A 26,421-nucleotide genomic window follows, 5' to 3' on the forward strand; every position below is an offset into this window, starting at 1 on the left:
TCCGGTTATGCAATCAGGTGTTGGGGATACAGGGGAAGCATAATATCTCACCCAAAACTAGCAAATCCTACATCCAGCTGTATCCATCCTTCAACACATAACCAAGAAACCTTCGGAAATCGTCTACCTCAACCTTCGAAAAGCATCCATTATACGAGTTATGGCGATACTCCCGAACTCCCGCCCTAGTACTGGGTGGCGTCGAGGTTATCTCACCAACGAACTGCATAAAAGAGATTTTCGATGTCGGCGTACTAAACTCAGGTATTTTAGAATTGCAACGATAAAATTATGACGACAACACCTCAGAGCTCAACTCCCCGGGACACTTCTACAAAACCGCTGACAGGAGGCACCAAGACAATGTTCTCGTCATACAACCATCGGAACGATTCCAAGATACCCGCGTGATCCTAAATTTTTTTTTAGTGAAATTTGAGAAGAGAAGAGTCAAAACTCTACGTCAAGATGCCTTACCAGAGCGATGAAGGGACTGGGGAGTAAAAATAATTCCTAAACTCTCCGATATATAATTCCTAAATGACTCAAAACATTTTTCTAGACACAACTCGGCCGCTGAAAACGATCAAGCAATGGAGGTCCTAAGGTCGGGGAAGGCTCTGATTACCAACTTGAAACACCCTCGATGCGACTATAGCTCCCACGTGTCGAGGCACGACTTAGAGACATAATCGCATTGAAGGCATATGTCGCAAGTGAGGTAATCTTCACACAACCCATGTAATAAATAAGGGAAAGAGAAACATAGTTGGCTTACAATCGCCACTTCACACAATTACATGAATAAACATTACATCAATCAAAACCACTCATGGTCCGACTACGGAACCAAAATAGAAGAAGAACCCCAAATGCGACACGGTCCCCGATCGACCCCAACTGGGCTCCACTACTGAGCAACTAGAACGAAATCAACACAAAGGACAAGATCTTCATCGAGCTCCTCCTGAGCTTGGTTGCGTCATCTGCACGGTCTCATTGGCACCTGCAAACTGGTTTTGGAAGTATCTGTGAGCCACGGGGACTCAGCAATCTCCCACCCTCGCGATCAAGACTATTTAAGCTTATGGGTAAGGTAAAGGTATGAGGTGGAGCTGTAGCATGCGACTAGCATATATGGTGGCTAACATACGCAAATGAGAGCGAGAAGAGAAGGCAAAGCACGGTCGTTAAAAGTATGATCAAGAAGTGATCCTATAGCAACCTACGTCAAGCATAACTCCAACACCGTGTTCACTTCCCAGACTCCGCCGGAAAGAGACCATCACGGTTACACACGTGGTTGATTCATTTTAATTAAGGTCAAGTTCAGGTTTTCTACAACCGGACGTTAACAAATTCCAATCTGCCCATAACCGCGGGCACCGCTTTCGAAAGTTCAAATCCCTGCAGGGGAGTCCCAACTTAGCCCATGACAAGCTCTCACGATCAACGAAGGAATAGACCTCCTCCCGAGACGTTCCGATCAGACTCGGTATCCCGGTACAACAAGACATTTCGACAGGGTAAAACTAAACCAGCAACACCGCCCGAATGTGCCGACAAATCCCGATAGGAGCTGCACATATCTCTTTCTCAGGGCACACTCAGATTGTCCTAGATACGGGTAAGCCAGCCCAGAGTTGCCCCTGGTGGCCACCGGCAGCTGACAGGTTGGACCAACACTCAGAGGAGCACTGGCCCAGGGGGGGGTAAAATAATGATGACCCTTGGGCGCGCGAAACCCAAGGGAAAAAGAGGCTAGGTGGCGAATGGTAAAACCAATGTTGGGCATTGCTGGAAGAGCTTTACTTAAGGCGAACTGTCAAGGGGTTCCCATAATAGCCCAACCGCTAAGGAACGCAAAATCCGAGAACATTACACCGATATGACGGAAACTAGGGCGGCAAGAGTGGAACAAAACACCAGGCATAAGGCCGAGCCTTCCACCCTTTACCAAGTATATAGATGCATCAATTAAATAAGGTATATTGTGATATCCCAACAAGTAAACATGTTCCAACAAGGAACAACAACTCCATGTTCCAACAAGGAACAAACTTCAATCTTCACCTGCAACTAACAACGCTATAAGAGGGGCTGAGCAAAGCGGTAACATAGCCAATCAACGGTTTGTTAGGACAAGGTGGGTTAGATGCTTGGTTCAACAAAGTAGGAGGAATGATAATCAAGTGGTAGGTATCGCAACATAGGCATAGCAAAAGAGCGAGCAACTAAGCAAGCAAAGATAGAAGTGATTTCGAGGGTATGATCATATTGCCTGAGATCCCGCAAGGAAGAAGAACGAGTCCATGAAGAAGACAAACGGAACGTAGACGAACGGATCCTCACAACACGACGTTACCAGAACCAACCCGAAGAAGCAATCACCGGAAAAGAGCAAACAACATAGTAAACAACCAACACATAATCATGGCATGATGCACAATCAAGTATGATGCATGTCCGGTTTAAAGAGGCATGGCATGGCAAAATGCACAAGCAATCCTACAAATTAAGTGGAGCTCAATATGCAACGAGTTGCATATTGACGAAACACCACGACAAGTTATTTAGTTCGATCTCGTTTATGTACCCAACAAGATTTAACATTGATTAATATGGCAAGAGGTGAAGCACAACAAAACTACCTATCCAGGCAAGTTTAAATGAGGCCGGAAGCAACGAACAACAATTCTGGAAAATCGTCATATGCATAAATTAGGTTTGGTACTGTTCTGCCCTAAACATTATTTTAGAGTTGTTAAACATGCAAAATAAGGCCACCATGTTAAACTAGACAAAATTCTACCCCATTTACATATATAATTTATTAAATTCGGAGTGTCAAACGAGGCCTTCTCGGTCCCTCGGTTAACCGTTGGAGTATCAAACGAAGTCCAAATGGTACGAAACTTGGCAGGCGGTCTACCGGTAGTAAACCAAGGCCGCTTGGCAAGACTCGGTCCAATCCGGAAATGTTTAACCCACACACAAGAAAGAAAGGTAGAAATGACCACCGGAGGAGAACGGAGCGCCGGAATGCAAAACGGACAACGGGGAAAATGCTCGGATGCATGAGACAAACACGTATGCAAATGAAATGGACATGATGACATGATATGCAATGCATGACACGCAAGCAATGACAAGGCAACAACATCGAATAATTGAACGACACCTGGCACATCGGTCTCGGGGCGTTACACCCGCGCCGCCCCGCCACCGCCCCGCCCCGCCGCCGCGCCGCCCCGACGGCACCGCCGGAGTCGCCGGAGGTAGTTTTTTTAGCCTCCGGTTTTTCTCGAAAAACCGTTCGGTTTTCCGACGATTTTGCTCGTTTTTTAGTTTCGATTTTTTAAATAAATCGGTTTTCCGGTTATTTAAGTAGCGAGCGTTCGTCCGTTCGTTCATTTTAATGAACGTTTGTCGTTTTTCTTTTTCTCGGATTTAATCCCCGATTTTTCTGATCGCGATCTCTGATCCGATTTTCATTTTAGTCTCACTTTTCGCTCGTTTATCGGAATCAGGCGATTCAAGCGCCTGGAGTTTCGCCTCGAAACCCTCTTTCCATTTAACAAACTCAAACAAGTTTTTGCCACTGTAAAAATTGCCCTAGATCCAGAATAGTAAACGAAGCCTGTTTCTTTTGTCGTTTGTCTTTTGTTGCTTCGTTCGATTTGATTCTTTTTGCTAACCGGAGTTCTTAAGTTGAACTTTCTGGTTAGATCTCTTATTTGAGTTTTACCTGTGCATTAATTGAGTACTTATTGTATGCTTGTTTGTTTGCGATAGAGTACCCGGAATGCGCCACTGGCTACTTCGAATCGCTAGGTTTCCCGGATCATCAGCAAGGCAAGTAACACTTTGATCATGCTTTCCCACTACCCAGTTTTATTGCATTAGATCAATCCTCACACTTTGCATGATTAGGATCTAATTAAATTGTGGGTTTGGGAAGTAGATGAGGAGTACCTATTACCTGTTATTATCAAACCTTTGGGAGTTACTTCTACGTTTGCTTATTATGCCATGCTATGCTAGTAGACGTGGATTGGGTGAGTGAAATCCATGACAGATGTGAGATTGTTAATTAATGGTTTACTTAAGGTGGCAACTTAAATACACATCTGGGTGGATTGAGGCACCTGGGTATTCCAGTGATTGCCTGTTTTTCTTTATGGACCGCCACCCAGGCTCAAATGGATCATGATTATTCATGCTAGAAACTTCCGTGTGCAGCCACAAGCTATTATGGGCTCTAGCATAGTTGATTAAGTTGTGTGTGTTGGGTTTCGTAGTAATTTCAAAAAAATTCCTACGCTCACGCAAGATCATGTGATGCATAGCAACGAGGGGGAGAGTGTTGTCTACGTACCCAACGCAGACCGACTACGGAAGCGATAACACGACGTAGAGGAAGTAGTCGTACGTCTTCACGATCCAACCGATCAAGCACCGAAACTACGGCACCTCCGAGTTCGAGCACACGTTCAGCTCGATGACGATCCCCGGACTCCGATCCAGCAAAGTGTCGGGGAAGAGTTCCGTCAGCACGACGGCGTGGTGACGATCTTGATGTACTACAAATAAGAGTTGCGAATCATCTGTGAAGATCAGAAAATAATGATATCTATCGCGAGCCTCAATATTCATCGGACCACATACATCAGTATGTATGATTTCCAACAAATCTGTTGCTTGCTTCATTGTTCCGAAGAACGACGTTTTAGTCATCTTGCCCATGAGGCATGGTTCGCAAGCATCAAGTGATTCATAATCAAGTGATTCCAAAATCCCATCAGCATGGAGTTTCTTCATGCGCTTTACTCCAATATGACCTAAACGGCAGTGCTACAAATAAGTTGCACTATCATTATTAACTTTGCATCTTTTGGTTTCAATATTATGATTATGTGTATCACTACGATCGAGATCCAACGAACTATTTTCATTGGGTGTGTAACCATATAAGGTTTTATTCATGTAAACAGAACAACAATTTATTCTATTACTTAAATGAATAACCGTATTACAATGATCAAATCATATTCATGCTTAACGCAAACACCAAATAACACTTATTCAGGTTCAACACTAATCCCGAAAGTATAGGGAGTGTGCGATGATGATCATATCAATCTTGGAACCACTTCCAACACACATCGTTACTTCACCCTTAACTAGTCTCTGTTTATTCTGCAACTCCCGTTTCGAGTTACTAATCTTAGCAACTGAACCAGTATCAAATACTGAGGGGTTGCTATAAACACTAGTAAAGTACACATCAATAACATGTATATCAAATATACTTATGTTCACTTTGCCATCCTTCTTATCCGCCAATCACTTGGGGTAAACCCGCTTCCAGTGACCAGTCCCTTTGCAGTAGAAGCACTTAGTCTCAGGCTTAGGATCAGACTTGGGCTTCTTCACTTGAGCAGCAATTTGCTTGCTGTTCTTCTTGAAGTTCCCCTTCTTCCCTCTACCCTTTTCTTGAAACTAGTGATCTTGTCAACCATCAACACTTGATGTTTTTCTTGATTTCCACCTTTCGTTGATTTCAGCATCACGAAGAGCTTGGGAGTTGTTTCCGTTATCCCTTGCATATTATGGTTCATCACGAAGTTCTACTAACTTGGTGATGGTGACTAGAGAACTCTGTCAATCACTATCTTATCTGGAAGATTAACTCCCACTTGATTCAAGCGATTGTTGTACTCAGACAATCTGGGCACATGCTCACTAGTTGAGCGATTCTCCTCCATCTTTTAGCTATAGAACTTGTTGAAGACTTCATATCTCTCAACTCGGGTATTTGCTTGAAATATAAACTTCAACTCCAGGAACATCTCATATGGTCCATGACGTTCAAAACGTCTTTGAAGTCCCGATTCTAAGCCGTTAAGCATGGTGCACTAAACTATCAAGTAGTCATCATATTGAGCTAGCCAAACGTTCATAACGTCTACATCTGCTCCTGCAATAGGTCTGTCACCTAGCGGCGCATCAAGGACATAATTCGTCTGTGCAGCAATGAGGATAAACCTCAGATCACGGATCCAATCCGCATCTTTGCTACTAACATCTTTCAACACAATTTTCTCTAGGAACATATCAAAATAAACACATGAAAGCAACAATGCGAGCTATTGATCCACAACATAGATATGCAATACTACCAGGACTAAGTTCATGATAAATTAAAGTTCAATTAATCATATTACTTAAGAACTCCCACTTAGATAGACATCCCTCTAATCTTCTAAGTGATCACGTGATCCAAATCAACTAAACCATGTCCGATCATCACGTGAGATGGAGTAGTTTCATCGGTGAACATCATTATGTTGATCATATCTACTATATGATTCACGCTCGACCTTTCGGTCTCCGTGTTCCGAGGCCATATCTGCATATGCTAGGCTCGTCAAGTATAACCCGAGTATTCTGCGTGTGCAAAACTGGCTTGCACCCGTTGTAGATGGACGTAGAGCTTATCACACCCGATCATCACGTGGTGTCTGGGCACGACGAACTTTGGCAACGGTGCATACTCAGGGAGAACACTTCTTGATAATTAGTGAGAGATCATCTTATAATGCTACCGTCAATCAAAGCAACATAAGATGCATAAAAAGATAAACATCACATGCAATCAATATAAGTGATATGATATGGCCATCATCATCTTGTGCTTGTAATCTCCATCTCCGAAGCACCGTCATGATCACCATCGTCACCGGCGCGACACCTTGATCTCCATCGTAGCATCGTTGTCGTCTCGCCAATCTTATGCTTCCACGACTATCACTACCGTTTAGTAATAAAGTAAAGCATTACATCACGATTGCATTGCATACAATAAAACGACAACCATATGGCTCCTGCCAGTTGCCGATAACTCGGTTACAAAACATGATCATCTCATACAATAAAATTCAGCATCATGCCTTGACCATATCACATCACAACATGCCCTGCAAAAACAAGTTAGACGTCCTCTACTTTGTTGTTGCATGTTTTACGTGGGTGCTACGGGCTTAAGTAAGAACCAATCTCACCTACGCATCAAAACCACAACGATAGTTTGTCAAATAGACTCCGTTTTAACCTTCGCAAGGACCGGGCGTAGCCACACTCGGTTCAACTAAAGTTGGAGAGACAGTCGCCCGCAGGCCATCTATGTGCAAAGCACGTCGAGGGAACCGGTCTTGCGTAAGCATACGCGTAAGGTTGGTCCGGGTCGTCTCGTCCAACAATACCGCTGAACCAAAGTATGACATGCTGGTAGGCAGTATGACTTGTATCGTCCACAACTCACTTGTGTTCTACTCGTGCATATAACATCAACATAAATAACCTAGGCTCGGATGCCACTGTTGGGTTTCGTAGTAATTTCAAAAAATTTCCTACGCTCACGCAAGATCATGTGATGCATAGCAACGAGGGGGAGAGTGTTGTCTACGTACCCAACGCAGACCGACTGCGGAAGCGATAACACGACGTAGAGGAAGTAGTCGTACGTCTTCACGATCCAACCGATCAAGCACCGAAACTACGGCACCTCCGAGTTCGAGCACACGTTCAGCTCGATGACGATCCCCGGACTCCGATCCAGCAAAGTGTCGGGGAAGAGTTCCGTCAGCACGACGGCGTGGTGACGATCTTGATGTACTACAACAGCAGGGCTTCGCCTAAACTCCGCTACAGTATTATCGAGGTATATGGTGGCAGGGGGCACCGCACACGGCTAAGGAATAGATCACGTGGATCAACTTGTGTCTATGGGGTGCCCCTTGCCTCAGTATATAAAGGATGGAGTAGGAGGAGGCCGGCCAAGGCCATTGGTGCGGCCAGGATGGGAGTCCTACTAGGACTCCAAGTCCTAGTAGGAGTCCATCAAGAGGGGAGGAAGGGAGAAGGAAGTGGAGGAGTAGGAAAGGTGGCCGGCCCCCTTTTCCCTAGTCTAATTCGGACTAGAGGGGAGGGGGGGCGCAGCAGGCCTTTTCTCCTCTTCCCACTAAAGCCCATCAAGGCCCAATACTTCTCCCAGCGAATTCCCGTAACTCTCCGGTACTCCGAAAAATACCCGAATCACTCGGAACCTTTCCGAAGACCGAATATAGTCGTCCAATATATCGACCTTTACGTCTCGACCATTTCGAGACTCCTCGTCATGTCCCCGATCTCATCCGAGACTTCGAACTCCTTCGGTACATCAAAACTCATAAACTCATAATATAACTGTCATCGAAACCTTAAGCGTGCGGACCCTACGGGTTCGAGAACAATGTAGACATGACCGAGACACGTCTCCAGTCAATAACCAATAGCGGGACCTGGATGCCCATATTGGCTCCTACATATTCTACGAAGATCTTTATCGGTCAGACCGCATAACAACATATGTTGTTCCCTTTGTCATCGGTATGTTACTTGCCCGAGATTCGATCGTCGGTATCCAATACCTAGTTCAATCTCGTTACCGGCAAGTCTCTTTACTCGTTCTGTAATACATCATCTCACAACTAACATATTAGTTGCAGTGCTTGCAAGGCTTATGTGATGTGCATTACCGAGAGGGCCCAGAGATACCTCTCCGACAATCGGAGTGACAAATCCTAATCTCGAAATACGCCAACCCAACATCTACCTTTGGAGACACCTGTAATGCTCCTTGATAATCACTCAGTTACGTTGTGACGTTTGGTAGCATCCAAAGTGTTCCTCCGGCAAACGGGAGTTGCATAATCTCATAGTCATAGGAACATGTATAAGTCATGAAGAAAGCAATAGCAACATACTAAACGATCGGGTGCTAAGCTAATGGAATGGGTCATGTCAATCAGATCATTCAACTAATGATGTGACCTCGTCAATCAAATAACAACTCATTGTTCATGGTTAGGAAACATAACCATCTTTGATTAACGAGCTAGTCAAGTAGAGGCATACTAGTGACACTTTGTTTGTCTATGTATTCACACATGTATTATGTTTCCGGTTAATACAATTCTAGCATGAATAATAAACATTTATCATGATTATAAGGAAATAAATAATAACTTTATTATTGCCTCTAGGGCATATTTCCTTCAGTCTCCCACTTGCACTAGAGTCAATAATCTAGTTCACATCGCTATGTGATTAACACCAATAGTTTACATCTTTATGTGATTGGTTCACATCTCCATGTGACTAACACCCAAAGGGTTTACTAGATTCAATAATCTAGTTCACATCGCTATGTGATTAACACCCAAAGAGTGATCATGTTTTGCTTGTGAGAGAAATTTAGTCAGCGGGCCTGCCAAATTCAGATCCGTATGTATTTCGCAAAATTCTATGTCTACAATGCTCTGCACGGAGCTACTCTAGCTAATTGCTCCCACTTTCAATATGTATCCAGATTGAGACTTAGAATCATCTGGATTAGTGTCAAAAACTTGCATCGACGTAACCCTTTACGACGAACCTTTTTGTCACGTCCATAATCGAGAAACATATCCTTTATTTTACTAAGGATAATTCTGACCGCTGTCCAGTGATCTACTCCTAGATCACTATTGTACTCCCTTGCCAAATCAGTGCAGGGTATACAATAGATCTGGTATACAGCATGACATACTTTATAGAACCTATGGCCAAGGCATAGGGAATGACTTTCATTCTCTTTCTATCTTCTGCCGTGGTCGGGCTTTGAGTCTTACTCAACTTCACACCTTGTAATACAGGCAAGAACTCTTTCTTTGACTGCTCCATTTTGAACTACTTCAAAATCTTGTCAAGATATGTACTCATTGAAAAAACTTATCAAGCGTTTTGATCTATCTCTATAGATCTTGAAGCTCAATATGTAAGCAGCTTTACCGAGGTCTTTCTTTGAAAAAACTCCTTTCAAACACTCCTTTATGCTTTGCAGAATAATTCTACATTATTTCCGATCAACAATATGTCATACACATATACTTATCAGAAATTATGTAGTGCTCCCACTCACTTTCTTGTAAATACAGGCTTCACCGCAAGTCTGTATAAAACTATATGCTTTGATCAACTTATCAAAGCGTATATTCCAACTCCGAGATTCTTGCACCAGTCCATAGATGGATCGCTGGAGCTTGCATATTTAGTTAACACCTTTAGGATCGACAAAACCTTCTAGTTGCATCGTATACAACTCTTCTTTAGTAAATCCATTAAGGAATGCAGTTTTGTTTATCCATTTGCCAGATTTCATAAAATGCGGCAATTGCCAACATGATTCGGACAGACTTAAGCATAGATACGAGTGAGAAAATCTCATCGTAGTCAACACCTTGAACTTGTCGAAAACCTTTTGCGACAATTCTAGCTTTGTAGATAGTAACACTACTATCAGCGTCCGTCTTCCTCTTGAAGATCCATTTATTTTCTATGGCTTGCCGATCATCGGGCAAGTCAACCAAAGTCCATACTTTGTTCTCATACATGGATCATATCTCAGATTTCATGGCCTCAAACCATTTCGCAGAATCTGGGCTCATCATCACTTCCTCATAGTTCGCAAGTTTGTCATGGTCTAGTAACATGACTTCCAGAACAGGATTACTGTACCACTCTGGTGCGGATCTCACTCTGGCTTACCTACGAGATTTGGTAGTAACTTGATCTGAAGTTACATGATCATCATCATTAGCTTCCTCACTAATTGGTGTAGTAGTCACAGGAACAGATTTCTGTGATGAACTACTTTCCAATAAGGGAGAAGGTACAGTTACCTCATCAAGTTCTACTTTCCTCCCACTCACTTCTTTCGAGAGAAACTCCTCTAGAAAAACTCCGAATTTAGCAACAAAAGTCTTGCCTTCGGATTTGTGATAGAAGGTGTACCCAACAGTCTCCTTTGGGTATCCTATGAAGACATATTTCTCCGATTTGGGTTTGAGCTTATTATGATGAAACTTTTTCATATAAGCATCATAACCCCAAACTTTAAGAAACGACAACTTTGGTTTCTTGCCAAACCACAGTTCAGATTGTGTCGTCTCAACGGACTTTAGATGGTGCCCTATTTAACGTGAATGCAGCTGTCTCTAATGCATAACCCCAAAACGATAATGGTAGATCGGTAAGACACATCATAGATCGCACCATATCTAATAAAGTACGGTTATGACGCTCGGACACACCATTACATTGTGGTGTTCCAGGTGGCGTGAGTAGTGAAACTATTTCACATTGTTTTAACTGAAGGCCAAACTCGTAACTCAAATATTTTACCTCTGCGACCATATCGTAGAAACTTTTATTTTCTTGTTACGATGATTCTCCACTTCACTCTGAAATTCTTTGAGTATCTAGTACCTGGATTAGCCGTGTGGGGAAAAGTGCGCAAACCTCTGCAGAGTGTATAAACTAATCATGATTAGCCGTGTCCCCGGTTATGGACATCTTGAGTATCTAGTACATGGATTATCATGTGAATCTCAACATGTTACTCTAAAATTTAATTTTGTTTAGTTTTGTTTAATGATGATGCTTAATTGGGATTGAGAATGCTGTCAACCATTCTCAATGTTTAACAACCACCATGATAGTTAAATAAATCTATTCCTTTGCAGTAGGGAAAAATTGGCTTTACGGAAAACTGTAACCATACAGCTTTCCACCAGCCAAATATGCATATAGAATAGCTGTTTCATTCCATTATTCTCTATGTGTTACTTTGCCAGCATATTCCATGTGCTGACCCGTTTCGGGCTGCAACGTTAATGTTGCAGACTTTTCAGACGACGATTAAGGAGTTTTTAGGTCGTGGTTCTATACTCAGTGATGCCGTTGGAGTTGATGGACTCACTTATCTTCCAAGCCTTCCGCTGTTATCATTAGTAGATGGCCTTAAGCCATATTTATTGTAATAAGTTCTCTTTTGAGACACTCGATGTATTAAGTGTGTGATTGCTACTCTGTTATAAATCCTTCAAGTACTGTGTGGTGTCAGCATTACTGATCCAGGGATGACACCCGAGCACAGAGATTCGACCGTTTGAGGTCTGTTCGCTACAGTCTCGTCTCATATAGTTAAGAAAGATGATATATTCATGCTGCCAACTGTTTAGTTGCTTGTCTCAGGTTTCCTTAACGTTACCATGCTCAATTCTATAACATGCTGTCCATTGCCAATTACTGCTTGCTTGGTCTCTATTTGGTTCATAACCTAAGTATATATACCTAAACTGATCAAACAATTTGCCCAACTTGCTGCCATTGTGATAAACTGATAATTGATAACTGATCCTACTGTCCTGCATCCAGGTCTGGGGTGGTTGGGAGACTATTGAGAATAAAAAGAAGAAATCAGGGCAAACATCTGGGAGGGGACAATGGGCACCACAGACTTCATCCTCGAATGCTCCACCCAATACAGCATGCCAAGCTTGAATGTCAATGGATCTTCGCGTCCTTCAGGAAACAATTTGGCTCCTCAACTTGAATGGCAATGTTCATATTTGGGAAAACGTAAGAAGTCAGATTTTGCATTTTGAGGCGATATCTGCTCGTCAACTCCTTGTAGATGTGATACTTGATTTGAATCTTTTTGGGATGTACCTATTTGGAAAGAAAGAAAAACTTCACAGTTGAAGTATCGTTTTGATTCAACATGGAGAGAGACCCATATTTCATATATAATAGGAAATGTTTCATAGTATTAAAAAAATGTTCCCAACATTTTCAAAAAATGTATAGACATTTCAAGTATATGTTTGTGACACTTTAATAATTGTTCGTACAATCTAAAATAAAGTTGTTCTCGTAATTTCAATTGAAATGTTTTATCTCATTCCATGAAAAATGTTTTAGCCATTTAAAAGAAATATTTACACATTAAAAATATCTTCATGAATTTTTTTAAATTTCTTTATAATTTTTATAAAAATGGTATAATTTAAGAAAAAGTTCCGTACCATTAAAAAAATTCACTCATTCATATGTGTCTCATAGTTTGTGTGTGTGTGTGTGTGTGCGCGCGCGCGCGCTCATGAAAGTTGGTTCTCTCGCATGTTGTACTAGCTTTCTACATATTAAGATGGGGCTGGCATTCAGAATTGTGGCCGGACCTGGCCATGATGGAGTAGGCAAAAGAGATTGAAGAGGTAGGAGAGGGGACGGGAGGGGACCGGAGAGGGCGAGAGGACTAAGGTTTTGACTAGGTTTTGTTAGACGCTGGTGGAGTTTTTTAGGGGAGTGGTGGGTGGCGTGGGCCATAGCAGGCCGATACGACGTGGTGGCAGCGTCCAAGCCTCGCCATACCCGCCCCACATACGTATAGTTATGGGTTTTCCGGACAGCCCAAACGGTTGGGCTAGTTGTGGGGCAGCTTTGAGGGCTTTAGTTGTAAATGCTCTTATTCCTATTTTATGGGTAAATGCTCTTACGCCTTGTCTCTAACTTAAGGAGGTGGGGTCAGTTTAATAGACATAAAAAGGTATTATCACTTGGTTAAAAAAATTGATAGGAAAGAATATGTATATACAAAATATCAAAACCTTAATAATGATATTATGTATTGATCTAACTCGTATATATAGAATAGTGTAGGGGAGAACGATTTGAAGTAGTGGGCAAGTGGTAAAGGCTTTTAAATCTATTATTCTTTTATAACTCTTACTATCTGTAAATTAAGGAAAACAAGTGAATCCGCAAAAAGGGAAACAAATAAATTTCCTTCTTTCTAATTGTATAGTCTACAAAGCAGATACATGAGCTGGAAATAAAGGGGATGTCTACTTTGGTCGCCAGGATTTAAAGTGATTTCCATCTACCTCAAAAGGAAAGGAAAGTGGCAGCTCCGCTCAACACTAGAAGCAAGAGCAGAGCGAATCCTCACGATGTCTGGCAGTAGGCGCAGCGGCGGGCCTCCCGGCAACGGAGAGAACCCCGGTGAGAGCCCCCCTGCTTGCCGCGGTTCGGAGATGTCTATGCTTCTTTGGGGATCCGCACGATGGCTGGGGCTAGGGGCGAATCAATTGTTGCATCCGGTGATTCGATTTTCCTCGATCCATCCATCGGGACAACGACTGATGAGGAGTGATCTGTGAATTAGGCAGGATTATTTTATTATTATTATTATTATTGTCATTAGGTTTTGGTTTTTTTGCTTTTAAGGGGATTCAGTTAGTTGAAAATTTTCAAATCTAGCCGAGATTTCGGATCTCCCTCCCCCACGTCATCTAACCAAGCGTGGCAACTAGGGGCTCCTCTCCCTCCTTACAGCGTCCCACTTAACCCCCTCAACCTTTGTCATGCCAGCGGTGAATGCCCCAACACCCCCCTGCCGCACCCCACACGGCGAGCCGACTTGGGTGGAGGCGGCTGGCGGTGGTGCCCCTTGGCCGTTCATGGATCTAGTGACAGTGTGTCCTCTTGGGTAGCGCAGTGTCGGGTGTTGAGGTGGCGATGGCGCGGCGGCTGGCGGCGGTGGCGTCCCGGCCCAGATCTAGGCCCTTTTGGGCCCCATCTGGGGCTGAGCAGGCTATTTGGGTTTGCCTGCATCGTCTCCAGCAAAAGGAGGTGCGGATCATGCTGCTGGTGGTAGAGACACCGACACACTGACTACAACGGGGCGACGAGAGCTTAATGAGCCCATTTTGGGGACAACCGGGCCTAGGTTGCCTGGTTTGCTTCTGATGTTGCATCTGTTTAGTTACCGCCGAGGTGGATATTGTCCCCTCCCACGTGGCTGCTGACTCTACCGCTCCTCATTGATGGAGTGCGATGGATCGTCCGGGGTCGTGGTTGGTTGGCAGTCGGGGGAAATCCTTGTCGGCTTGACCGACACTGACGCAGTGATGCCCATGGGCGCCATCGCTCCTTCCTTAAGGGCGTTGGGTATACCCCCTTCGCGTACCAGGGGTAACCCTGCGACAAGTCCGGGCAGTGTCGTCATCATGTTCCTTCTTGAAGGTGCTGCTTGGTATGCTGCGTTTCGGAGTGCTAGGAGCATGGTGAGAATTTTTCGGTTGTCGCAACGGCTGCGGTTCATCATCGTTTTCAGTGATCCGATGTCGTTGGCATTATTTTCTGTTTTGTTTCGTTTGGGCATGCTTGTGCTGAGACCCCAACAATTGTATCGTGTGGTCGATATATTTATATATATATAGCAGGGCGGAAGACTATTTTGAGCATTCGGTTAGTTCCATGAGCTTGGAGCTTAGATTACACAGTCCGAGTGAGTGAACAAAGATTAGATATATACCCGTTGGGTTTCTATTTGATTTGATTTCTTGGATTTCTTCTTTGACTTGCTTGGACCGTAGATTAATTACATTGTCCAACTATGAACGACTCTCATCTTTGTCGAAAAGTATGAACTAGTGTCATCTCATATAGTTAAGACCGATGATACATTCATGCTGCCAACTGTTTAATTGCTTGTCTCAGGTTTTCCTTAACGTTACCATGCTCAATTCTATAACATGTTGTCCATTGCCAATTACTGCTTGCTTGGTCTATATTTGGTTCATAACCTAATTATATATACCTAAACTGATCAAACAATTTGCCCAACTTCATGCAATCGTGATAAACTGATAACTGATCCTACTGTCCTGCATCCAGGTCCGTGGGTGGTTGGGAGACTATTGAGAATAAGAAGGAGAAATCAGGGCAAACATCTAGGAGGGGACAATGGGCACCACAAACTTCATCCTCGAATGCTCCACCCAATACAACATGCCAAACTTGAATGGCAATGGATCTTCACATCCTACAGGAAACAATTCGACTCCTCAACTTGAATGGCAATGTTCATCTTTGGGAACACGTAAGCAGTCAGAGTTTGCATTTTAACGCGATATCTGCTCGTCAACTCCTTGTAGATGTGATACTTGATTTCCATCTTTCTTGGGATGTATCTATCTGGAAATAAAAACTTCACACTTGAAGTATCGTTATGATTCAACTTGGAGAGGGACCGATATTTCATATGTAATAGGAAATGTTTCATAGTATTAATAAAATGTTCCCAACATTTTCCAAAAATGTATACACGTTTCAAGCTTATGTTTGTGACACTTTAATATTGTTCGTACAATCTAAAATAAAGTTGTTCTCATAATTTCAATTGAAATGTTTTATCTGATTCCAAAAAAATGTTTCTGCCATTTAAATGAAATATTTACACATTAAAAAATATGTTCATGAATTTTTTAAATTGCTTTATAATTTTTTTAAAAAATTGTATAATTTAAGAAAATGTTTCGTACCATTAACAAATTCATTCATTCGTATGTGTGTGTCATAGTTTATGTGTGTGTCTGCGCGCGTGAAAGTTGGCTCTCTCGCATGTTGTACTAGCTTTCTACTGATTAAGATGGGGCTCGCTGTTGGAGTTGTGGCCGGACCTGGCCATGATGGAGTAGGCACAAGAGATTGTAGAGGAAGGAGCGGGGACGGGAGCGGGCCGGAGAGGGCAAGACGACTAAGTTTTTGACTAGGTTTTGTTCGACGTGCGTGGAGTTTTTTAGGGGGAGTATGGGTGGCCTGGGCCATAGCAGGCCGATACGACGTGGCGGCAGTGTCCAAGAATCGCCATACCCGCTCGACATACATCTAGATATGGGTTTTCTGGATAGCCCAAACGGTTGGGCTGGTTGTGGGGTGGCTTTGAGGGCTCTAGTTGTAAATGCCCTGATTCCTTTTTTTACGGGTAAATGCTCTTACTCCTTATCTATAACTTGGGTCGGTTTAATAAACATTAAAAGGTATTATCACATGGTTCAAAAAAATCGATAGGAAAGAACATGCATATACAAAATATCGAAACCGTAATAATAATATTATGTATTGATCTGACCCGTATATATAGAATAGTGAGGGGGGGGGAGATTTGAAGTAGAGGGCAAGTGGTAAAGGCTTTTAAACCTATTATTCTGTTATAACTCTTATTTGTAAATTAAGGGAAACTAATGAATCCACAATAAAGGGAAACAAATAATTTCCTTCTTTCTAATTGTATAGTCTACAAAGCAGAGACATGAGCTGGAAATAAAGGGGATGTCTACTTTGGTCGCGAGGGTTTAAAGTGATTTCCATCCAGCTTAAAAGGAAAGGAAAGTGGCATCTCCACTCGACACTTGAAGCAAGAGCAGAGCGAATCCTCGCGATGTCTGGCAGTAGACGCTGCGGCGGGCGTCGCGGCAACAGCGAGAACCACAGTGAGAGCCCCCCTCCGTGCCGCGGTTCAGAGATTGCTATGCTTCTTTGGGGATCCGCGCGATGGCTGGGGCTGGGGGCTGGGGGCGAATCAATTGTTTCTCCTGGTGATTTGTTTTTTCTCGATCCATCCATCGGGGCAAGGACGTATGAGGTGTGATTTGTGAATTAGGCATGATTTTATTATTATTATTATTGTTATTGTTATTAGGTTTTGCTTTTTTTGCTTTTAAGAGGATTCTGTTAGTTGAAAATGTCCAAATCTTGCCGAGATTTCGGATCTCCCTCCCCCCCGTGTCATCTAACCGAGCGAGGAGACTAGTGGCTTCTCTCCCTCCTTACAGCGCCTTCCTTAACCCCCTCAACCCTTGTGGTGCCAGCAGCGAATGCCCCCCCCCCCCGCCGCACCCCGCACGGCGATCTGGCTCGGTTGGAGGCGGCTGGCGGTGGTGCCCCTTGGCCTTTCACGGATCCGGCAGTGGTGTGTAGTCTCGGGTAGCGCCTTGTCGGGTGGTGAGGTGGTGGTGGCGAGGCTGCTTGCACTACAAGAAATATGTCAACTAGTAACCTTCTGTCAGTGACCCTGAAAGAATTGGTCATAGATCTATGACCATTTGAGACCAATTGGTCAAAAGCTGTTCGAGGGGCTCCAAACTCTAAACCATTGCGACCATTTTGGTCAGAAAGGTCGTAATTTCCTTACACGAAATGGTCATAAAGCAAACAACACTGATCCGATGCATTATTTCTAGCTAATCACGACCAATATAGATGGTCATAGCCTTGTAAATTGTGGTGCACACCAGTTTTACCTATGTGTCATGTCCATGTGTCATTTTTGCCTATATGTCATGCACATGGCACTGGTTTGAATCTACCACTTACAAATGGGCCCCACCAAACTAACATGGAGGACCCACCAATAAACTGACTCCAGGTCCCACCATTGAACTGACTCGTTGGCCCCACTGACCCGACATGCGGGTCCCACCACCGACCTGACGGGTAGGACGACCTGACCACACAGCACCCGCCAACTGACATGCGGGTCCCACCACTTACCTGACAAGCAGGCCCACCAACTGGCATGAGGCATCACCACTGTCAATGGAGAAAAGTAAAAAAGAAATATGGGCAACGGGGGATACGAACCCGCGCCGCAACACAAAACCCCGCAGAGCCATACCACCACGCCACCATCTCGGAAGTGATATGCTACCGCAATCCATTATTTTATAGATAAGATCGTTTCCTGGGCTTGGGCCTAAGCCGTGATAGGCCTCTCCTTCTCTCCTTCTTTTTTACATTAACAAAGCGGTCCGCCGAGTGGGCTCACGGCCCATAGCCTATTAGCAAGCGTTTTTAGGTATGAAATGTATGCTTATTATTAAAAAAATATGTTTCATTTCTTCTTCTTTCAAATAATTTGGGATTTCAAAAAAGTTTCAAACATAAAAATGAATTTGTTAGAAAAATGTACGTGAAATCATAAAATGTACGCGGACTAAAAGAAGTTCATGATTTTGAAGAAATGTTCGCGTATTGAAATCATGCTTGTGAATTTGACCCAAAATTTTTTAATTCAAAAAATGTTCATAATTTTTTCATAAAAAGTTCACAAAAATTATTGTAAATTTCAAAAAAAAATCATCAATTCAGAATCATCATTTCCAAGTTTGTAATTTTTTTTATTAACTATGTGACAAATGTGATGCAACGCTAAGTTTTTTTAATTTTCATGATTTTTTCAACTTCTCATGTATAAGAAATTTTTTATACAAAAATATATAATGTATACTAAATGGTTTATCATGTATTTTAAAAAATTCAATCGAAGGATTGGAAAAAATATGTTAAACATTTTGTGATTAAATGTTGACCAAGTATTCAAAAAATCTTAAACTTGCACTCCAAAATGTTAAATATGTATTGAAAATGGTGTCGTTCCACTTTGCAACAAATATTTTCTAGGTTTTTCAAAAAAAAGTATTTAAAAATATTAAACTTTGTTTGAAATTGAGGAATTAGTGAAAATTTTGTCAATTTCACGAGAGGTGTATGGAAACCTTTTTACATGAAACCATTTGGTGATTTGTACATGAAATGTGGTCTAATGTTTTGTAACAAATATTTGGAATGTGAAGGAAGTACCATTTTTATATATCCAAATGACATGAAATTAATACAGTTCCTTCATATGCCAAAATTATCACCCTCCTTCAAATTGTAGCTCAGTCAAATCATCTATGTAAGCCCAGGTTCAATTTCTATTTTATGGCCAGATTAGTACATTGCAAAGAAAGTGTTATCTAGAACCCTCCTATTTTATGGCCAGATGACGCAGCTGCAGGTCAAATTTGACCCGCTTCCTACTGAATCGGCAGGAATTTGTCTTTTTCACCAGAGGTGGATAAAAGCTTTGGATACCCAACCATTTTGTCAATTGTGCATTAAATATGGCCTAATATTTTATAAAAATGATTTGGTACAAATTTGCAACAAATATATGGTAGGTCCTTCACACAAAAAACTCATTTCGGGCACTCAGAAAATGGAAAATGAATTTTTCGTCCAAAGAAAATGAAAAGTTCCTTAGGCAACATTGTTTGTCATTCCAAGATGCACCGTTGTGCACGATATGAGGTCATTTGAACAAACTATGCCATGAATGTGGCCATAAGATTGATCATTTGGCTTGAAAGCCATGAATCTTCACACATGATAGCTCATTTCTGAGTACACTTTTTAAAAACAATTGAAGTATTACAAGTTTATTATTTTTGCTGGAAACTTGGCCACATATAATGCCATAATGCAAAGGTTTTCCAATTTTTTGAATTTTTTTTGAATTTTCTATGCCCGTTTCAAAACGTGGTCTAAATGGCGGGCTTGACCGTTCCTAGCTAGTGGTTGAATCTTGGAATTTTTTTGATGTTTCTCTGATTAAATAGATACTTATGTACCTAGAAATGATTTTTTGGAAAAAATAAAGAGATAACTACGAGGCAGCTATAGTTCAAATTTGACCCGCTTCCAACTGAATCGGCGAGAATTTGTCTTTTTCATGAGAGGTGGATCAAAACTTTTTACACCCAACCATTTGGTAAATTGTGGTTTAAATATGTCCTAGTATTTTATAAAATTGATTTGGTACAATTTTACAACAAATATGTGGTAGGTCCTTCACAAAAAAACTCATTTCGGGCACTCGAAAAATGGAAAATGATTTTTTCGTACAAAGAAGATGAAAAGTTCCTTAGGCAACATTGTTTGTCATTCCAAGATGCACCTTGTGCATGATATGAGGTCATTTGAACAAACTATGCCATGAATGTGGCCATAAGATTGATCATTTGACTTGAAAGCCATGAATCTTCACACATGGTAGCTTATTTCTGAGAACACTTTTTTAAAATAATTGCCGTATTACAAGTTTATTATTTTTCCTAGAAACTTGGCCACATATAATGACACAATCCGAAGGTTTTCCAATTTTTTGATTTTTTTTGAATTTTTTATGCCCGTTTCAAAACGCGGTCTAAACGGAGGGCTTGACCGTTCCTAGCTAGTGGTTGAATCTTGGAAATTTTTTGATGTTTCTCTGATTAAAAAGATACTTATGTACCTAGAAATGAATTTTGGAAAAAAATAAAGAGATAACTACGAGGCAGCTATAGATCAAATTTGACCCGCTTCCAACTGAATCGACGGGAATTTGTCTTTTTCATGAGAGGTGGATCAAAACTTTTTACACCCAACCATTTGATCAATTGTGGTTTAAATATGTCCTAGTATTTTAGAAAATTGATTTGGTACAATTTTGCAACAATTTTTTGGTAGGCCCTTCACAAAAAAACTCATTTTGGGCACTCGAATAATGATTAAAAATAGCTACAAAGATAAAAAATTGCATGCAAACTGGCTATCATCCATAAAAGATGGTCTAAATTGATAGAAAATTTTAGTTGTGCCATTTTGCAAAATACTTTTGATAGCTACTTCACAAAACCCTCCTAGTTTTAGTACTTAGAAACTTTTCTAAATCATAGTTTTTCTGAACCAATCAGAGCTCTTCACACGGATCACCCCCCTTAGCCGATCTAGACCGTCCATATCCGACGGATCCAACGTCTCTCAGGTCCCCTCTCAACCCAACCCAACCCAAACCCTAGCAGCCCCCCTCTCCCACATCATCGCCGCCACCCACCCCGATCCCATCCCTCCCCTCGTCTCCCTCCCAAGCCCAACCCACTTCCTCTGCCCTCTTCCTCGATCCCGTGGCCGCCGCCGCCGCCCCTCATCTCCACCGGCACTGGGCTTCCCCGCCGGCGACCTCGCTGCCCTTCTCCCGCACCTCTGCCGCCCCCACCCTTGCGCACCAATGAACGGACCAATCCCAAATCCTCGAACCCTACCCACCGCCCCGTCCCTCTAACCCGGATCCCCCTCCATGCGGCCGGACAACGGCGCCGGCACCGGCGATCGCGACGAGCGCCTCTTCGCGGGCGTGCGCTTCACGCTCGTCGGCTTCGACCCTGCCTCCGAGTCCCAGGTGCGCCCGCCCGCCTTCCTCGACGCGGTTCCCGCTGCCATGCCCCCTTTTCATTTTGGATTTTGTCACGCAGCGCCTCGTCTCACCGGCCTGGCGACCATAGGCAGGCAGTCCACGGCCAGGATGGCGGCGTGCCCTGCCGCGACCACGTACGCGCATGGCACTCGTCGCTGTCGGCGTCCCCGGAGTTGGCGCAGGAGGGGCTGGCCGGCGTCCCACGTCGACGTCCTCCTCCCTCTTCTCTTGTGTGACTTGGAGGAGACCAGGGTGCCGCCCCATCGCGGTCGTCCTCATTCACCTCTACTCCAGCATCGAGGCCATCAACCTCGGGAACCCGCTCCTCGACCGCACCGTCGACGGCTTCCTCAAGATCGGCGCCGTACGTGCCCCTTCCTCCCTCCTCTTCCATCCAATGTCTGTATGTTGAAATGTGTCTGACTCTGATCCAATGTACGTGTGCAGGTCGGCGCCTGCAGGGTGGTCACCGAGGACGCCTTCGACTGCATCCACTGGGGTAACAACCACGCGCATCCCGTCTCTCCTACTCTATCTAGTATACAAACGGTGTTGTTAGCCACAAGATCTGGATTTATTTCTGCGGATGTTGGTTAAGTTTGCTTCAGGCTATTCTACTAGTTCCACTAGTAATGCACTGATAGGCAGATGATATATTCTAACCTGGAACTGACTAAATGTTCAGTACTTCAGGCTATTTCAATAGCATTGCCTAGTTTCGAGCAAACTCTCGTAGAATAACTGTAGATAAGCAGTTGGGAAGTGGGTTTATTATCAAAATGTTGATTTAGATATGATTAGTAGATACCCATGTTCCAGGAAATTGTTTTGTTCAGTTTCATGTCCCAGCAAATTAAACCATGCATCAGATTTGGGAATGAAAATAGATAGTGGCCTGCAGGCTGTAATAACAAGATATTTGTTCACTACATAATCTAGGAGCATTGCCCGAAATAATTCAGGCTCTTTTTGTAATGCAGCACTACTGGACTATTAAATTTATGTAAGCCACTATGTGACTAGTATGTGATCAAATTCTAGCGCTCTGCTTACTGTATATAAGCCGACTCTCTTTACTAGTTATTCTAATGAGGCCTATGAAGTTACTGTATATGACTCGGATCTGACGCTTTTGTTGTGTGTCTGGTTTTTCAGGATGTGGGTGGTGCAGTGGCCGCAAGAACACGCTCGGCAGCGTCTAGGCCGGGTCAGGGCGGCTGACAGCGGTGGCTACTTCCTTACAAGGACTACAAGCTCGCCCATGACTACACGACCCTCCAGGTCCCGTCTGCATGCCCGCTCCCTCCTCCCTGCCTCTTGCAGGTACCTGTTTAGGCCGCAAGCGAGCCTGACATGCTTATGAGTTCAACATATGCGCTGTGTTATGTTCAGCTTCTTATGTGTCATGGACATGTCCTTGTGTTGCATAGTAGGCCCTGAATTATTCATGTTGCTGGTGATGAGATGACATGCTTATGAATTATTCATGTTGCTTCCTATGTAAGCTTGCTAATGAATATGATTGACTTAATGAAACTGATGTCAATGCACTTGCGCATGGTTTTGCACCTGATGCTGGTTTTGCACCGATGCTGGTTTTGCCTGGATGTGCAGCAGTCATCTTGTTTGATTGTTAATTGCTGGGTGCTGGCTGGCGTACAATTTAATTTGTCTGCATGGTTGCTTAGTGCAGCAGCACTTGGAAATGTGTAGCAGTGAGTGCACTTGCTAGTTAGCCCACTTAGCATTAGTATGATATTGAAAGACTATTGTGCCAACTGATTTTATGCCTGTTCAATCAAATGCTCAATTTACTTGCTTTGATGTAATTCCTGGATTCCTGACTAGGGTTATCCTAGCCTATTTATTTATTGTGAGCGAGTTACTTTTTGTACCCTTTTTAGATCATCCATTCCCTGTATCTGAGGTCTGAGCCAGTGTTGTTCAGGTTCATTCTTTTTGTGTCCCTTTCAAAGTGTTCATATGGTGGTGTGTCATCGAGTACCAGTGTGCTGCTGTTAGCCGTTGATATGCATGGTGGTGCCTGCTTATGTTTGTTCATATATAGAATCTCTGGCTGATGTTTGTTTTGATTGATGTGCATTCATTACCAATTCCTGAGGATGATTTGTGTTCCTCATGGCGATTAGTCTCGAACGCTACAAGCTATTCTCTGTTGTGTGGTACATCCTGATTGGTGGCATTCTATGTGCCAACTTATCCTGGAAACGACACATACATTCATATGCAGTCCTCTGTAATTTTTCTTTTCTCTGTGTTAAATGATCTAATGTGCGGACCAAATGATCTCATAGTTTGAATGCACCATAGTTTTGCATAACCTTTGTACATTTACATGCACACGCATACACATTTGACTGCTGAGTGTTTGAATTATTGGAATGTGGGGGTTGGTCTGTTTATTCCCATGTTCTTAAGTTTTGTGTATTTAGACTGTAACTCTTAAGATATCATTGTAGCTATAAGTAGACAGCAAGTTACCAACAGATTGTAATGCCAGTCTAATTATCACTTTAATTTTCTCCCAAATGACTGTAAGTGGACTGTACGTTGTGACACCACTGATGCCAGACCTACAAATAGTAGTTTGATGGATCTGTAGGTTTTTTGGGCTGTGGTATTACGATAGTTGTAGCTCACATGTTTGAAACCAGGTCCAGTTCCAACCCGATTAGGATTGGCCTTTTAGCAGCATGGATTTACCAAGTTGGGATGTTGGGATAGTTGGATTCCTGTTGTCTCTTGTAGCACCAAATGCTAGTATTTGTTTTACTAAAGTCATCAGATAGTTAACTCATTGTGAGATGTCCACACTTGTTTTGTTAACAAACATGAACTGTTAAGTCATCTATTCCTGCCTTTTACTTTTGTTCAGTATATACATGTGCTTTCTGTTCTTTTGTTCTATTCACTGTGTGAGTATAGTTTCTTGTTGGCACCAAGGTATTTGAGATGGTCTTCCTGTTGGTGCATGAGGAAGAGGAAGTGAAGTCATTGATTTGTCCACCGAGGAAGAGGGAGCGTGAAGTCTTTGATTTGTCCAGAGGGTAAGTCCTCGGTCTGTCCCACTCTTCCTTTGCTATGTGATTGTGACATCCATGTGTTATCTACTTATCTGGACACTTTGGTTCATATACTATTCTTGTGATTTTCCAATGCTCTGCCAAAAAATGAATCTGTAACCTTTAATGAATTCAATGTATGATCGTGATGAGAATGAATGAATGAATGATATCATACCAACTTGTTTTTGCCCTTGATCAGTATCATTTGTGGTAGCTCCTAAGCAACATGATCTTTTTCTTGCTCCGAGATCCCAAGTGTGGTGTTGTACTTTTGTTGTGCTTGGTTGATGTCCTGCTAGCTGCTACTGTTAATTGTTACTACTATGATGTTAACACTGCTTAGAATATGTTCTGTGCCTTAATTCTACTAGTATTTGTTGTCAAAAGCATGATTGTATTGTGAGCCATCAATTTCTTGGAGTCTTCTTAGAGCTTGCTGGCATTAGGATCGACCCCTAGCTTCTTGTGTATTTGTTTATTATTTTGTTCAATATTCTTTTCCTAGCTGTTGTATGTTTGAGGATATTGCTTTCATTCTGAATTCACAGCCATGATAATGATCGTTTCCTGTCTTTTACAGGAGCTCCAGGCTCAAGAAGTTGGAAAAGGGAACGCTTCATCTTTGTAGCTAATTATATGTTCCTGGATGATGTGAATGGCTGTTATAGTATTTCATAGCAGCACTTTTGTAGTTGTTCTAAATTCCTGGATGATGTGAACTATGGCATGATTGTAATATATATAATATACTCATTTTGGTAGCCATTTATGAAATTTGTGTGATTGGGGCTCTCTGGACCAAAATACTGGTTACTTTATTGTTGATACTTTATTGTTGATATGTTGGAAATGAAACATATACTATTTGGGCCCTAAAAAGGCCACAAATCAAACAATTCAGGAAAATGAACAAAATTACTAAAAGAATCAATTGTGAAAAGGCGATGGCCAACTAAATAAAAAGGCTTAGGCCCAAAAACGAAATAGATCACAAAAAGGCCATGATCCATGAAATAAAAAGGCCAAATTGTTGGGCCAGGCCCATGTAGCTAGAGAAAATTAATAGAGAAAATATATAGTAAAAAGGCCGAATTGTTGGGCTAGGCCCATGTAGAAAATCGAATTGGACCGGGCTGAATCTTGTGCCACATCAGATTGCCACGCTGGATGCCTACGTGGCCTGGGGAGATTGCTAGTGACCAAAACGCCACAATAGACGTATTTTGGTCATAAACGTTTACGACCATTCCAGAAGAAAGGTCGCTAATGTTAGTTTATGACGGCCAGCTTTTGACCTTATGTTTTTGGTCACAAAAAGGTCACAAATGGAAATTTGTGACCATTCAGTGACCAATAGTGGTGGTCACAAGTTGACATATTTCTTGTAGTGTTGGCCGCAGGACATCGCGTCGGCTAGCGGTGGTGCCCTCCCGGCCCAGATCTAGGCCCTTTTGGGCCCCATCTTGGCCTGAGCTGGACATGTTGGGTTTGCCTGCGTCTTCTCCAGCAAAAGGAGGTGCGGCTCATGCTGGTGGTGGTAGAGACGCCGACACGCTGACTGCAGCGAGG

General features: G+C 42.7%; 1 non-coding gene across 1 annotated transcript; it reads left to right on the forward strand.

Annotated features, from left to right (window-relative positions):
* Positions 1-23,875: 23,875 nt before the first annotated feature.
* LOC119334949 lies at positions 23,876-24,009 on the forward strand. The gene has a single exon (XR_005161647.1). It is a non-coding gene; the product is annotated as a small nucleolar RNA snoR80 (small nucleolar RNA).
* The last annotated feature ends 2,412 nt before the right edge of the window (positions 24,010-26,421 follow it).

The sequence above is a fragment of the Triticum dicoccoides genome, chromosome 7A, assembly GCF_002162155.2.
Source record: "Triticum dicoccoides isolate Atlit2015 ecotype Zavitan chromosome 7A, WEW_v2.0, whole genome shotgun sequence".
Classification (NCBI taxonomy): Eukaryota; Viridiplantae; Streptophyta; class Magnoliopsida; order Poales; family Poaceae; genus Triticum; species Triticum dicoccoides.